Here is a 10,976-nt window from a genome sequence, read left to right as displayed (position 1 = left end):
TAACAAAGGTGTTTACTGCTTCAAATCAATGTTTTCTCGGTTATAGCTTGTTTCGGGACAATATGGGTATAATTGTTGTCTAAACACTTCAAATTCAACCCGAACTATTAACACTTCTAATTCATCTAAAACTGTTACAATTAGTCAAATGCATTGGATTGTCACATATTCTGACCCTAGAAGCAGTAACAAAGCTGTTTACTGTTTTGAATCAATGTTTTCTTGGTTTTAGCATGTTTCGGGACAAAATGGGTATAAGTCTTGTCTAAACATTCCAAATTCAACCTGAACTCTTATAATTAGTCAAATGCATTGGATTGTTACATATATTGACCCTATAAACAGTAACAAAACTGTTTACTGCTTCAAATTAATGTTTTCTCGGTTTTAGCCTGTTTTCTCGGCTTAAGCTTGTTTTGGGATAAAACAAGTTTAAGTGTTGTCTAAACATTTCAAATTCATCCCAAACTCTTACAATTAGTCAAATGCATTGGATTGTCACATATTCTGACCCTAGAAACAGTAACAAAGCTGTTTACTATTTCAAATCAATGTTTTCTTTGTTTTAGCTTGTTTCGGGACAAAATGGGTATAATTGTTGTCTAAACACTTCAAATTCATCCCAAACTCTTACAATTAGTCAAATGCATTGGATTGTCACACATTCTGAACCTAGAAACAGTAACAAAGCTGTTTACTACTTCAAATCAATGTTTTCTCGGTTATAGCTTGTTTCGGGACAAAATGGGTATAAATCTTGTATAAACACTTCAAATTCAACCCGAACTCTTATAATTAGTCAATTGTATTGGACTGTTATACATTCTGACCCTAGAAACAGTAACAAAGCTGTTTACTGCTTTGAATCAATGTTTTCTCAGTTTTAGCCTGTTTTGGGACAAAATGGGTATAAGTGTTGTCTAAACAACCCAAATTCATCCCAAACTCTTACAATTAGTCAAATGCATTGGATTGTCACACATTCTGACCCTAGAAACAGTAACAAAACTGTTTACTGCTTCGAATCAATGTTTTCTCGGTTTTAGCCTGTTTTCTCGGCTTAAGCTTGTTTTGGGATAAAAGAGGTTTAAGTGTTATCTAAACACTTCAAATTCATCCCAAACTCTTACAATTATTCAAATGGACTCGATTGTTACACATTTTGACCCTAGGAACAGTAACAAAGGTGTTTAATTCTTCGAATCAACGTTTTCTTGGTTTTAGCCAGTTTTCTCGGTTTAAGCCTCTTTTGGGATTAAACAGGTTTAAGTGTTGTCTAAACAACCCAAATTCATCCCAAACTCTTACAATTAGTCAAATGCATTGGATTGTCACACATTCTGACCCTAGAAACAGTAACAAATCTGTTTACTGCTTCAAATCAAAGTTTTCTTGGTTTTAGCATGTTTCAGGACAAAATGGGTATAATTTTTGTCTAAACACTTCAAATTCATCCCAAACTCTTACAATTAGTCAAATGCATTGGAATGTCACACATTCGGACCCTAGAAATAGTAACAAAGTTGTTTACTGCTTCAAATCAATGTTTTCTCGGTTATAGCGTGTTTCGGGACAATATGGGTATAATTGTTGTCTAAACACTTAAAATTCAACCCGAACTATTAACACTTCTAACTCATCTAAAACTGTTACAATTAGTCAAATGCATTGGATTGTCACATATTCTGACCCTAGAAGCAGTAACAAAGCTGTTTACTGTTTTGAATCAATGTTTTCTTGGTTTTAGCATGTTTCGGGACAAAATGGGTATAAGTCTTGTCTAAACATTCCAAATTCAACCTGAACTCTTATAATTAGTCAAATGCATTGGATTATTACATATATTGACCCTATAAACAGTAACAAAACTGTTTACTGCTTCAAATTAATGTTTTCTCGGTCTTAGCCTGTTTTCTCGGCTTAAGCTTGTTTTGGGATAAAACAAGTTTAAGTGTTGTCTAAACATTTCAAATTCATCCCAAACTCTTACAATTAGTCCAATGCATTGGATTGTCACATATTCTGACCCTAGAAACAGTAACAAAGCTGTTTACTATTTCAAATCAATGTTTTCTTTTTTTTAGCTTGTTTCGGACAAAATGGGTATAATTGTTGTCTAAACACTTCAAATTCATCCCAAACTCTTACAATTAGTCAAATGCATTGGATTGTCACACATTCTGAACCTAGAAACAGTAACAAAGCTGTTTACTACTTCAAATCAATGTTTTCTCGGATATAGCTTGTTTCGGGACAAAATGGGTATAATTGTTGTCTAAACACTTCAAATTCAACCCGAACTCTAATAATTAGTCAACTGCATTGGACTGTTATACATTCTGACCCTAGAAACAGTAACAAAGCTGTTGCTTTGAATCAATGTTTTCTCAGTTTTAGCCTGTTTTGGGACAAAATGGGTATAAGTGTTGTCTAAACAACCCAAATTCATCCCAAACTCTTACAATTAGTCAAATGCATTGGATTGTCACACATTCTGACCCTAGAAAAAGTAACAAAACTGTTTACTGCTTCGAATCAATGTTTTCTCGGTTTTTGCCTGTTTTCTCGGCTTAAGCTTGTTTTGGGATAAAAGAGGTTTAAGTGTTATCTAAACACTTCAAATTCATCCCAAACTCTTACAATTATTCAAATGGACTCGATTGTTACACATTTTGACCCTAGGAACAGTAACAAAGGTGTTTACTTATTCGAATCAATGTTTTCTCGGTTTTAGCCAGTTTTCTCGGTTTAAGCCTCTTTTGGGATAAAACAGGTTTAAGTGTTGTCTAAACAACCCAAATTCATCCCAAACTCTTACAATTAGTCAAATGCATTGGATTGTCACACATTCTGACCCTAGAAACAGTAACAAATCTGTTTACTGCTTCAAATCAAAGTTTTCTTGGTTTTAGCATGTTTCAGGACAAAATGGGTATAATTTTTGTCTAAACACTTCAAATTCATCCCAAACTCTTACAATTAGTCAAATGCATTGGAATGTCACACATTCGGACCCTAGAAACAGTAACAAAGCTGTTTACTGCTTCAAATCAATGTTTTCTCGGTTATAGCTTGTTTCGGGACAATATGGGTATAATTGTTGTCTAAACTCTTCAAATTCAACCCGAACTATTAACACTCCTAATTCATCCAAAACTGTTACAATTAGTCAAATGCATTGGATTGTCACATATTCTGACCCTAGAAGCAGTAACAAAGCTGTTTACTGTTTTGAATCAATGTTTTCTTGGTTTTACCATGTTTCGGGACAAAATGGGTATAAGTCTTGTCTAAACATTCCAAATTCAACCTGAACTCTTATAATTAGTCAAATGCATTGGATTGTTACATATATTGACCCTATAAACAGTAACAAAACTGTTTACTGCTTCAAATTGATGTTTTCTCGGTTTTAGCCTGTTTTCTCGGCTTAAGCTTGTTTTGGGATAAAACAAGTTGAAGTGTTGTCTAAACATTTCAAATTCATCCCAAACTCTTACAATTAGTCAAATGCATTGGATTGTCACATATTCTGACCCTAGAAACAGTAACAAAGCTGTTTACTATTTCAAATCAATGTTTTCTTTTTTTTTAGCTTGTTTCGGGACAAAATGGGTATAATTGTTGTCTAAACACTTCAAATTCATCCCAAACTCTTACAATTAGTCAAATGCATTGGATTGTCACACATTCTGACCCTAGAAACAGTAACAAAGCTGTTTACTACTTCAAATCAATGTTTTCTCGGTTATAACTTGTTTCGGGACAAAATGGGTATAATTGTTGTCTAAACACTTCAAATTCAACCCGAACTCTTATAATTAGTCAATTGCATTGGACTGTTATACATTCTGACCCTAGAAACAGTAACAAAGCTGTTTACTGCTTTGAATCAATGTTTTCTCAGTTTTAGCCTGTTTTGGGACAAAATGGGTATAAGTGTTGTCTAAACAACCCAAATTCATCCCAAACTCTTACAATTAGTCAAATGCATTGGATTGTCACACATTCTGACCCTAGAAACAGTAACAAAACTGTTTACTGCTTCGAATCAATGTTTTCTCGGTTTTAGCCTGTTTTCTCGGCTTAAGCTTGTTTTGGGATAAAAGAGGTTTAAGTGTTATCTAAACACTTCAAATTCATCCCAAACTCTTACAATTATTCAAATGGACTCGATTGTTACACATTTTGACCCTAGGAACAGTAACAAAGGTGTTTACTTCTTCGAATCAATGTTTTCTCGGTTTTAGCCAGTTTTCTTGGTTTAAGCCTCTTTTGGGATAAAACAGGTTTAAGTGTTGTCTTAACAACCCAAATTCATCCCAAACTCTTACAATTAGTCAAATGCATTGGATTGTCATACATTCTGACCCTAGAAACAGTAACAAATCTGTTTACTGCTTCAAATCAAAGTTTTCTTGGTTTTAGCATGTTTCAGGACAAAATGGGTATAATTTTTGTCTAAACACTTCAAATTCATCCCAAACTCTTACAATTAGTCAAATGCATTGGAATGTCACACATTCGGACCCTAGAAACAGTAACAAAGCTGTTTACTGCTTCAAATCAATGTTTTCTCGGTTATAGCTTGTTTCGGGACAATATGGGTATAATTGTTGTCTAAACACTTCAAATTCAACCCGAACTATTAACACTCCTAAGTCATCCAAAACTGTTACAATTAGTCAAATGCATTGGATTGTCACATATTCTGACCCTAGAAGCAATAACAAAGCTGTTTACTGTTTTGAATCAATGTTTTCTTGGTTTTAGCATGTTTCGGGACAAAATGGGTATAAGTCTTGTCTAAACATTCCAAATTCAACCTGAACTCTTATAATTAGTCAAATGCATTGGATTGTTACATATATTGACCCTATAAACAGTAACAAAACTGTTTACTGCTTCAAATTAATGTTTTCTCGGTTTTAGCCTGTTTTCTCGGCTTAAGCTTGTTTTGGGATAAAACAAGTTTAAGTGTTGTCTAAACATTTCAAATTCATCCCAAACTCTTACAATTAGTCAAATGCATTGGATTGTCACATATTCTGACCCTAGAAACAGTAACAAAGCTGTTTACTATTTCAAATCAATGTTTTCTTTGTTTTAGCTTGTTTCGGGACAAAATGGGTATAATTGTTGTCTAAACACTTCAAATTCATCCCAAACTCTTACAATTAGTCAAATGCATTGGATTGTCACACATTCTGACCCTAGAAACAGTAACAAAGCTGTTTACTACTTCAAATCAATGTTTTCTCGGTTATACCTTGTTTCGGGACAAAATGGGTATAATTGTTGTCTAAACACTTCAAATTCAACCCGAACTCTTATAATTAGTCAATTGCATTGGAGTGTTATACATTCTGACTCTAGAAACAGTAACAAAGCTGTTTACTGCTTTGAATCAATGTTTTCCCAGTTTTAGCCTGTTTTGGGACAAAATGGGTATAAGTGTTGTCTAAACAACCCAAATTCATCCCAAACTCTTACAATTAGTCAAATGCATTGGATTGTCACACATTCTGACCCTAGAAACAGTAACAAAACTGTTTACTGCTTCGAATCAATGTTTTCTCGGTTTTAGCCTGTTTTCTCGGCTTAAGCTTGTTTTGGGATAAAACAAGTTTAAGTGTTATCTAAACACTTCAAATTCATCCCAAACTCTTACAATTATTCTAATGGATTAGATTGTTACACATTTTGACCCTAGGAACAGTAACAAAGGTGTTTACTTCTTCGAATCAATGTTTTCTCGGTTTTAGCCAGTTTTCTCGGTTTAAGCCTCTTTTGGGATAAAACAGGTTTAAGTGTTGTCTAAACAACCCAAATTCATCCCAAACTCTTACAATTAGTCAAATGCATTGGATTGTCACACATTCTGACCCTAGAAACAGTAACAAATCTGTTTAATGCTTCAAATCAAAGTTTTCTTGGTTTTAGCATGTTTCAGGACAAAATGGGTATAATTTTTGTCTAAACACTTCAAATTCATCCCAAACTCTTACAATTAGTCAAATGCATTGGAATGTCACACATTCGGACCCTAGAAACAGTAACAAAGCTGTTTACTGCTTCAAATCAATGTTTTCTCGGTTATAGCTTGTTTCGGGACAATATGGGTATAATTGTTGTCTAAACTCTTCAAATTCAACCCGAACTATTAACACTCCTAATTCATCCAAAACTGTTACAATTAGTCAAATGCATTGGACTGTCACATATTCTGACCCTAGAAGCAGTAACAAAGCTGTTTACTTTTTTGAATCAATGTTTTCTTGGTTTTACCATGTTTCGGGACAAAATGGGTATAAGTCTTGTCTAAACATTCCAAATTCAACCTGAACTCTTATAATTAGTCAAATGCATTGGATTGTTACATATATTGACCCTATAAACAGTAACAAAACTGTTTACTGCTTCAAATTGATGTTTTCTCGGTTTTAGCCTGTTTTCTCGGCTTAAGCTTGTTTTGGGATAAAACAAGTTGAAGTGTTGTCTAAACATTTCAAATTCATCCCAAACTCTTACAATTAGTCAAATGCATTGGATTGTCACATATTCTGACCCTAGAAACAGTAACAAAGCTGTTTACTATTTCAAATCAATGTTTTCTTTTTTTTAGCTTGTTTCGGGACAAAATGGGTATAATTGTTGTCTAAACACTTCAAATTCATCCCAAACTCTTACAATTAGTCAAATGCATTGGATTGTCACACATTCTGACCCTAGAAACAGTAACAAAGCTGTTTACTACTTCAAATCAATGTTTTCTCGGTTATACCTTGTTTCGGGACAAAATGGGTATAATTGTTGTCTAAACACTTCAAATTCAACCCGAACTCTTATAATTAGTCAATTGCATTGGACTGTTATACATTCTGACCCTAGAAACAGTAACAAAGCTGTTTACTGCTTTGAATCAATGTTTTCTCAGTTTTAGCCTGTTTTGGGACAAAATGGGTATAAGTGTTGTCTAAACAACCCAAATTCATCCCAAACTCTTACAATTAGTCAAATGCATTGGATTGTCACACATTCTGACCCTAGAAACAGTAACAAAACTGTTTACTGCTTCGAATCAATGTTTTCTCGGTTTTAGCCTGTTTTCTCGGCTTAAGCTTGTTTTGGGATAAAAGAGGTTTAAGTGTTATCTAAACACTTCAAATTCATCCCAAACTCTTACAATTATTCAAATGGACTCGATTGTTACACATTTTGACCCTAGGAACAGTAACAAAGGTGTTTACTTCTTCGAATCAATGTTTTCTCGGTTTTAGCCAGTTTTCTTGGTTTAAGCCTCTTTTGGGATAAAACAGGTTTAAGTGTTGTCTAAACAACCCAAATTCGTACCGAACTCTTACAATTAGTCAAATGCATTGGATTGTCACACATTTCGACCCTAGAAACAGTAACAAATCTGTTTACTGCTTCAAATCAAAGTTTTCTTGGTTTTAGCATGTTTCGGGACAAAATGGGTATAATTTTTGTCTAAACACTTCAAATTCATCCCAAACTCTTACAATTAGTCAAATGCATTGGATTGTCACACATTCTGACTCTAGAGACAGTAACAAAGCTGTTTACTGCTTCAAATCAATGTTTTCTCAGTTATAGCTTGTTTCGGGACAATATGGGTATAATTGTTGTCTAAACACTTCAAATTCAACCCGAACTCTTAACACTCCTAATTCATCCAAAACTGTTACAATTAGTCAAATGCATTGGACTGTCACATATTCTGACCCTAGAAGCAGTAACAAAGCTGTTTACTGTTTTGAATCAATGTTTTCTTGGTTTTAGCATGTTTCGGGACAAAATGGGTATAAGTCTTGTCTAAACATTCCAAATTCAACCTGAACTCTTATAATTAGTCAAATGCATTGGATTGTTACATATATTGACCCTATAAACAGTAACAAAACTGTTTACTGCTTCAAATTAATGTTTTCTCGGTTTTAGCCTGTTTTCTCGGCTTAAGCTTGTTTTGGGATAAAACAAGTTTAAGTGTTGTCTAAACATTTCAAATTCATCCCAAACTCTTACAATTAGTCAAATGGACTCGATTGTTACACATTTTGACCCTAGGAACAGTAACAAAGGTGTTTACTTCTTCGAATCAATGTTTTCTCGGTTTTAGCCAGTTTTCTCGGTTTAAGCCTCTTTTGGGATAAAACAGGTTTAAGTGTTGTCTAAACAACCCAAATTCATCCCAAACTCTTACAATTAGTCAAATGCATTGGATTGTCATACATTCTGACCCTAGAAACAGTAACAAATCTGTTTACTGCTTCAAATCAAAGTTTTCTTGGTTTTAGCATGTTTCAGGACAAAATGGGTATAATTTTTGTCTAAACACTTCAAATTCATCCCAAACTCTTACAATTAGTCAAATGCATTGGAATGTCACACATTCGGACCCTAGAAACAGTAACAAAGCTGTTTACTGCTTCAAATCAATGTTTTCTCGGTTATAGCTTGTTTCGGGACAATATGGGTATAATTGTTGTCTAAACACTTCAAATTCAACCCGAACTATTAACACTCCTAAGTCATCCAAAACTGTTACAATTAGTCAAATGCATTGGATTGTCACATATTCTGACCCTAGAAGCAATAACAAAGCTGTTTACTGTTTTGAATCAATGTTTTCTTGGTTTTAGCATGTTTCGGGACAAAATGGGTATAAGTCTTGTCTAAACATTCCAAATTCAACCTGAACTCTTATAATTAGTCAAATGCATTGGATTGTTACATATATTGACCCTATAAACAGTAACAAAACTGTTTACTGCTTCAAATTAATGTTTTCTCGGTTTTAGCCTGTTTTCTCGGCTTAAGCTTGTTTTGGGATAAAACAAGTTTAAGTGTTGTCTAAACATTTCAAATTCATCCCAAACTCTTACAATTAGTCAAATGCATTGGATTGTCACATATTCTGACCCTAGAAACAGTAACAAAGCTGTTTACTATTTCAAATCAATGTTTTCTTTGTTTTAGCTTGTTTCGGGACAAAATGGGTATAATTGTTGTCTAAACACTTCAAATTCATCCCAAACTCTTACAATTAGTCAAATGCATTGGATTGTCACACATTCTGACCCTAGAAACAGTAACAAAGCTGTTTACTACTTCAAATCAATGTTTTCTCGGTTATACCTTGTTTCGGGACAAAATGGGTATAATTGTTGTCTAAACACTTCAAATTCAACCCGAACTCTTATAATTAGTCAATTGCATTGGAGTGTTATACATTCTGACTCTAGAAACAGGAACAAAGCTGTTTACTGCTTTGAATCAATGTTTTCCCAGTTTTAGCCTGTTTTGGGACAAAATGGGTATAAGTGTTGTCTAAACAACCCAAATTCATCCCAAACTCTTACAATTAGTCAAATGCATTGGATTGTCACACATTCTGACCCTAGAAACAGTAACAAAACTGTTTACTGCTTCGAATCAATGTTTTCTCGGTTTTAGCCTGTTTTCTCGGCTTAAGCTTGTTTTGGGATAAAACAAGTTTAAGTGTTATCTAAACACTTCAAATTCATCCCAAACTCTTACAATTATTCTAATGGATTAGATTGTTACACATTTTGACCCTAGGAACAGTAACAAAGGTGTTTACTTCTTCGAATCAATGTTTTCTCGGTTTTAGCCAGTTTTCTCGGTTTAAGCCTCTTTTGGGATAAAACAGGTTTAAGTGTTGTCTAAACAACCCAAATTCGTACCGAACTCTTACAATTAGTCAAATGCATTGGATTGTCACACATTTCGACCCTAGAAACAGTAACAAATCTGTTTACTGCTTCAAATCAAAGTTTTCTTGGTTTTAGCATGTTTCGGGACAAAATGGGTATAATTTTTGTCTAAACACTTCAAATTCATCCCAAACTCTTACAATTAGTCAAATGCATTGGATTGTCACACATTCTGACTCTAGAGACAGTAACAAAGCTGTTTACTGCTTCAAATCAATGTTTTCTCAGTTATAGCTTGTTTCGGGACAATATGGGTATAATTGTTGTCTAAACACTTCAAATTCAACCCGAACTCTTAACACTCCTAATTCATCCAAAACTGTTACAATTAGTCAAATGCATTGGACTGTCACATATTCTGACCCTAGAAGCAGTAACAAAGCTGTTTACTGTTTTGAATCAATGTTTTCTTGGTTTTAGCATGTTTCGGGACAAAATGGGTATAAGTCTTGTCTAAACATTCCAAATTCAACCTGAACTCTTATAATTAGTCAAATGCATTGGATTGTTACATATATTGACCCTATAAACAGTAACAAAACTGTTTACTGCTTCAAATTAATGTTTTCTCGGTTTTAGCCTGTTTTCTCGGCTTAAGCTTGTTTTGGGATAAAACAAGTTTAAGTGTTGTCTAAACATTTCAAATTCATCCCAAACTCTTACAATTAGTCAAATGCATTGGATTGTCACATATTCTGACCCTAGAAACAGTAACAAAGCTGTTTACTATTTCAAATCAATGTTTTCTTTGTTTTAGCTTGTTTCGGGACAAAATGGGTATAATTGTTGTCTAAACACTTCAAATTCATCCCAAACTCTTACAATTAGTCAAATGCATTGGATTGTCACACATTCTGACCCTAGAAACAGTAACAAAGCTGTTTACTACTTCAAATCAATGTTTTCTCGGTTATACCTTGTTTCGGGACAAAATGGGTATAATTGTTGTCTAAACACTTCAAATTCAACCCGAACTCTTATAATTAGTCAATTGCATTGGAGTGTTATACATTCTGACTCTAGAAACAGGAACAAAGCTGTTTACTGCTTTGAATCAATGTTTTCCCAGTTTTAGCCTGTTTTGGGACAAAATGGGTATAAGTGTTGTCTAAACAACCCAAATTCATCCCAAACTCTTACAATTAGTCAAATGCATTGGATTGTCACACATTCTGACCCTAGAAACAGTAACAAAACTGTTTACTGCTTCGAATCAAT

The sequence above is a fragment of the Camelina sativa genome, chromosome 8 (genome assembly GCF_030686135.1).
Source record: "Camelina sativa cultivar CO46 ecotype springtype chromosome 8, ASM3068613v1".
NCBI classification, from domain to species: Eukaryota; Viridiplantae; Streptophyta; class Magnoliopsida; order Brassicales; family Brassicaceae; genus Camelina; species Camelina sativa.
Note: the sequence above shows the minus strand (reverse complement) of the source record.